This window comes from Pholcus phalangioides, unplaced genomic scaffold (assembly GCF_987345545.1).
Source record: "Pholcus phalangioides strain wild (caught in Gottingen) unplaced genomic scaffold, Ppha-v1.0 ptg000018l_1, whole genome shotgun sequence".
NCBI classification, from domain to species: domain Eukaryota; kingdom Metazoa; phylum Arthropoda; class Arachnida; order Araneae; family Pholcidae; genus Pholcus; species Pholcus phalangioides.
In genome coordinates this window covers 15,960,140-15,966,983 of record NW_028301611.1, presented here as the reverse complement: position 1 = coordinate 15,966,983, position 6,844 = coordinate 15,960,140, and positions in this window count along the sequence as shown.

Here is a 6,844-nt window from a genome sequence, read left to right as displayed (position 1 = left end):
TATAAGGGGTCCCATTCACGGATACACGGGGGGGAGTGGCGATCGCCCCTCCACAAGAGCCGACTAATATGAGAAAAATTGGTCTTCTTTATAAAATACGGGACGGATCCCTCAGACCTTTGCAATAAATCTCCCCTTCAGAGACAATACCTGGCATACGAGCCTGGGAGGTCTTCGGTTGTCAGGCGTCCCATAAACAGGGTAATGCACAATGTAAGCCATGGACATAGAATAGTATTCTTATTTTCTTAGTCTATGATGCGAATACGTATTCCCCTTTTTGGTACCCCGGTCCTGGGTTAGTTCTTGTATCAAAGCAGCCATGTGCGGAAAGAGAGTTATTCCAACAAAATATCAATATCTACAACATGGTGGTTTAAGGAAATTTCGCCTCCGACATTTTGCCCGCCCATACAGTGTAAGCATTGGTGTACGCAAAAGTGAGGGGTTTCTAACACACTTTGGGGGTGTTTCACGTTTCATCCCCCCCCCCCGCCCAAGCCGAAGTTATAGTGTTTTTTTGGCAGGACAGAATGTAAACCCCTTCCCTTCACAAAAAAAAGAACCCCCCCCCCCGAGAAAATCCTGCATACGCCTATGCGTGTGAGTGACGAAGTTGTTAGTGGGTGAGTGGCTAAATAAGTGACTATGAGTGAAAGAATGATCAAGTGAGTGGCTGAGTGATAGTATAGTGATAGGAACCGAGAGACACCCAGGCTCTGTCACACTCAGTGATATAAGCACATTGTCCCTGGGGACTCGGGTGCCTCCGGGGAAACCTAACCATTTATTGATCTTGAGAAAGATATATTACATACGTGGGCAGGTGCCATTACGCACCTCGCCAGTAAACAAGTATAAAATTTGTAATCGGAAAATGGTGATTCATGTAAATAAATCACAATTGTAAATCACAGGTTATAAATCACAAAATCATCGTAATAATCATCATAATCGGGAATAGTTCTTGATAAAATTTGATCTGCTTCGCTTCAGGGATTTTCATTGGATCAGTAACTATCACATCAATGAAAGCTGTCAATCTGCTGCTGGGTTGATCTAATCGCTGCACCGTGTAGTTTGATTTGGTCCAAAGACATTCGTCAGTAATTGCTGCCTGTATCCAGCTTTTCGATAAGCCAGCGTAAAAACTATTCTCGACTACTCAGGCTCCTCTTCTTCCTCTTCTCTAAACAGATGTACGAGATCGCTGTCTGGGTGTAGTTGACGTCGTAGTCTAGCGGATCTCCTAACTGGCATAGGTGGCTCTCTATCTGGTTCTGGCTCCGAGACTGTAGTTCTGATATCCTCAGGGTGCTGCTCTAGAAAGCAGACCAGTTTGCGTATTTTACTTTTCGAATCTTCCCGCTTCAGGATGCACTCAAGCCAAGGTATTCGCAAATGTTCAGCTGGCTCTCTGAAGTGGAAAGCCGTAATGGAAAGTATGGTTCATTCTCATACGGTTGCTCGCTCACTCATGTTGTCACTTCTCCATTTATATGGTCACTCATGCAGTCACTCAAACAGTCAGTCACTTACTTGGTCACCCTCACGGTCAGAGTAGGCGAAATGTACCGGGGAGAAATGCCAGAGACGAAATTTCCGAATCCCCAACATGGTACACCATGGTACACCATTACCGTAGCCTAGTAAACGGTAATTTTTTTATTTTTTTTTTTGCATATTCACCCTTATTTTTCGGGCAACTGGCCTGACGTGAAAATTTGGTCATTTTGTTATTTGATGAATCTAATATCATGAACAAGAAAGTCCAAAAACTCCGTCTTTCTTACCCTATAAAATGATATGCAATATTTCAGGACGTCATTTTTTCGATTGTAGAATGACTCGAATACTTCAGCGCTATGAATCGATGAATTTGATGAGCGTTAGCATTTAACATTCATAAAAATAATATCGTAAGCCAAGATCGCAATGTAAAAGCTTGATTAAAAAATATTTTACAAAACTTGAATAAAAAACAAAAAAAGACCAGTAAGCTCGTCTGTTACATTCGAACGAATGTGATCAAGAGGCTTACTGATTGCTTTTTTGTCCAAGTCTTTTGAAAGATCTATTATCAAGCTTTTCTAGTTAAATATCCCGTCAATAGATCCATGAAAACTTCGACACAATCAAGTACAAATACAAGGTCACAACATGCAAAATGATCAACGAGGTGGCTGAGAAAAAAGTGCCCCTAAAACTTATGAACATTGTTCGTTTATAATTAACACATTGGCATGAATATTCTTTGAAGGATCTAGAGATAGATCTTAATTATAGAATTGTTGTTCTTTATAAATTCAGTTTTGATCAAATCCAATTCAATAAGTAAAGGATCTCACACTTAGACGAGGGCAGAAGGAACCTGGATTATGCTTTCTAGACCAGGGATGGCCAACAGCCGGCCCGTATTTTACACAGACAAAATTAGTGCGTATTAAATTAATTTGTTTATCATTATTAAAGTCATCATTTTCCACAGCAGACCTGGTCAATACGCTATTTGCGGTCAGTGAAAATAGTAATTAGAAGAACCAGGAAGTTCAGGCAAAATGCTAAAAATGTTTTTTTGTTTCCTTGTTTTTTTTGGTTTTTTTTTTACTAGTTTTAAACTTTTTTTTTTTTTTTTTTTTTGTGAAAATGTATTTTTGAATTTTTCTAGTTTCAAATTCCTACTTCGATGTTGTTTGATGTTTATTCATGAATTTTAGAGGCCATATTCTATAAAACATAGATGTTTTTAGCGTTGAGAACTTCAAAATATTTTTTTTCGACCCTTAATATGTAGGGGCTTAGTGGATTGTCCTCCAGATAGAAGGGCATAACCGTGTTCCCGTAACAAGTCAAATGCCCTCAGTCTGATTTTCTTCATTGTAGGCGATGGAATAGGTGAGATTTTGAAACTTCTCAAACTGTTAAGTAACCAGTAGTCATGTAAAAAACTAAATGCAGTTTGGTTACCGAAACTGATGGAGTGATTACAAAAAAGAAAAATGTGGATTACCTGCCAGAAAAGAAGTGTTGTTACTAGTGACCTCTGCTGTTGACTTAAAACATTAATTTCTGAATTAATGAATATTGTAAGAATATCTTAATCTATTCTTTTTGGAGAAATTCATGTTTTAAGTTATTACTTTTATAAAATTTAATTCAGTTAAACTCAGTTATAGCGAAATTTTCTTCAGTTAAGTATCGGTTGATATAATTTTTAATTTTTAATTTGGTCAGATAAATTTTAATTCGTTTTGAGTCAGTTTAAGTTTCGATTTTTTGCGCGCAGGAATAAATTAGTTTCGTTTTTTAGCGTCATCTGCCGTGGACTTTGAATACTACTTTCTAATTTTACACGATTTAGATTTTCGTCATATTTGTGTGTTACTATTTTTTTTTTTTCTATCCGAGAAATCAATCTCTCAATAATTTACAAAATATTTAATCATTTTGATTGGTTGTGCCTACTTATAAAATAATCGGGTACTGTGAAATATCGGTTAATACGATCACTGATTTCTACTTCTAAGATTTTCACTGCTTTTCTTTTGCCGTCATTGTATATAGTGGATTTCGCTCATAACGTTCCCAGGAAACGTTTTCCCTCTTAATATGACTTATTTTCGTGGTCCCAAATTTCACTAATACTCGCGAAATTTCCCGTTTGAAACGTCTGCCCGCTTAGAAGGTTTTTTCATGTCTTTTTTTTTTTCTTTTTTTTCAACGTGAAAGCCGGATCGACTGCATTATTTGTCTCGTTACCATTTTCCGGTTCATGATAATGAGCCTGGTAATTCCGAATCGTAAATTTCTTGTACCATTTTTATCAGCCGTGGAGTTTCAAGTTACGCTATTTTCCTATATGTATTTTGTATACGTACTTTTTTGTATTTCTACGCCAATTATTATAATCTTTTATTTAAACAATAGATTCAGTGAGTGCAGTCAGTTTTCAGCCAGTTTGAACCCTCAATATCGTAGCTTTTTTTCGTTAATTTTATTTTTTTCTTCCGATTCATTATAAATGCCTTTTACTTTAATGCCTACTATGAAACATTTTTAGTGACTAAATGTCCGGGCTCAAGTAATTTCCTATGTTCTCATCACAATTCCTTTTCGTACAAACGCATTGCTTTTAGAGGTTGTTATGGACATTTTTATACCTCTTTCTTTCTTCCACCTGGTTGGGAAGTTGCATTTTTGTATTTGTTGCTGAATGCATGTTTGGTGTTCTGCTCACAGTAACGGTACTTTTTCGAAGTGGATGCCGACTCACAATGACACCTCGAAATTTCAATCGACTATATATATATAGGCTGCGCAGATTCCAATTATTCCAAAGAGAAAAAAATGTGTCATGTGAGATGGTATGTTTCATATTGTGCCACCGCACAAGACAGTTTCACACCCAGTGGTAGCATTCCCCGTTGAAGCAGATTAACACTTTCTCAATCCAAAGCAGCAATATTCTGTTCCAAGAAGGTAGGTAACTCACGTCATAAGCAGTGCCGTCTTAATGCATGGGCCCATCCGGGCCCGGGCCCGGCCCAGGGGCCTCAAGAGAAGAGGGGGCCTCACAAAAATGAGATTTGGTTGAAATTTTGTAGAATTTACCTGGTAGGGCCTCAGAAAACCACTTGGCCCGGGGGCCCATGATGCTCTTAAGACGGTCCTGGTTATAAGAATACATGTTTCGAAAATCTAGTTTTAATACACGAACATACAGAAGCACCACGTAATGGTGTGTGTGAGAATCCTTTCACATCTATAAGTAATCTGCCTAGTCCATTTCATCCTGGTACCATCACGGGGTACCCATGATATTAAATATTATCAACACCACTGACGTTTGACAGGTTTTTCAACCAATAATAAAATTGCTTTCGAAGCCTACTGATGCGTGAATCAATTCATTGAGAGTTTATTCGACCCGTGCGGCATCACGGGTTGCCAAATTAGAGGAGAGGAATAAAAATAATTGAAGAAAAATGTACTAAAAAATGTTTCCTTCGTAAAGTTTCAAACTACGGATGTAATGTAATTGAATGAACTAATTTGCAATAGAAACGGTAATTTTTTATACACATTGCATCTACTAGCTGAGAACCAGAAAATTTTTTTAACGATTAATTAAAACTTGGAGCCCAGGGAAAACTTTTAACGACTAAAAAGTCCGTTTTTCACCACACTACTTGTGGCGAACACAAATGTACGAGTTTTTTGGGTAATTCTGGATGCGGCTTATACATCAGAGTGCTATCGCTGGCGTGGCCGTGACACTGCAGCTAACCATTATGTTGGCCTTGAATAATGAGAAGTTGGTCAAACCTGCTCTAGGTCTAGAGACCGAGGTGGATTTATTGTTCAACCTCCTCGAGAATTGTTTGCACCTCCCCACTTCTTCAATTCTACAAATTTTCTTGACCGCTATAATCTGTAATCTCCATGCCCCTCCCCACCGTCGGGTGAGGTTGGCAGGACTCAATCTCCGGAACCAAGTGCAATTGGCGTACTTTTTTGTTTTTTTCGTCTATAAATTTTCATTATACAAGGGCCTGCCCAAGTTTCCAGCTAAGGACACGGCCGACTCAACACAAAACTAAAGGTTCAATTACATTAGGCGAATTTACTAGCTACTCGCTTGCGGTTTTACTGGCTGCTACTAAACTCGCTCTGTGTAATGACGTTAGCAAGTAAAATCGCCGCTCGCTTTGCTAGTGCGAGAAAAGTTGAAAGGTAGGCTACTTTTCTCACTACTTTCCGCCGGCGTTTTTGCTATGTCTGGAGTGCAATATGGGCGTGACTACCTTTTTCCTTCTCGCTTTGACTCGCAACAAAAGAGAGACGACAATACGCAAAAAGGAAGGGAAAGGAAAAGAATTGCTCGCTCTCTCATCTAGTGAGTGATTTTACTAGTCCTGTGTAATTGAAATTCGCTGCTCTAGTTGAAACCGGTTCACTCGTCAGCTACTTTACTTGCCGGAAAATAGCTGGCTAGTAAACTGGCCCAATGTAATCGAGCCTTAACGAAGCTACACGTGATTTTTTCCGTCCGATCTACGGGCATGGCCTACATCATGAAGAAAACATTGGGGGAAGGGGCTGAATGTTGATGGCTGTCCTGTATATACAAGACTCAAGCGCGTACGCGGGAGGGGGGAGGTTCATTACATTGGTTTTTTTTGTAAATTGTTAGTAGGGACTCAGTCTCCTTACAAAATTTATTGGAGGGGGGATCAAATGCCCTCAAACCCTAAGTTCCGGTGCCCATGGACTCCATGTATTTGATCTTATGACATATCGAGTCTGTCCAGGATCTCGTTACGGGGAAATATGGGACATCGCCAATTACCGCAAAAAATTATGCCAAAAGTAAGTAAAGCTGCCTAATATCGCTAATGTTACTAAGAAATAGTCAATTACGGGAAATGCAGAATTCCGAATTGCAGTGAATTAAAATGAATTTTACAAAAAAAAAAAAAAAAAGAAAAAGCTCAAAACATGACAAATATGTGAATGAATGTATATGTGAAGACAGTGATACAAGAGACGAATATATGTGTGAGATAAATATATAATTATGTAAGCTGGAACTGAATAGAAATTCAAGTTGGCTTCGTTGAAAATTACGTAAAATAACGGGACATTTTTAGTAATAAATAGTAAATCTCGAGAAAATTTCTTGAAAATAAGGATATGTCCAGGTAAATACGGGATGTATGATCGCCTTAGAAGAAACTTACATTCGTAGGGAACACATTCCCTGGGTCGGAAGGATAAAGACACACCCCTCCCCATCCGGTAGCACACCGATATAGGTCGACATCGTTACCGATATCGTTCGACG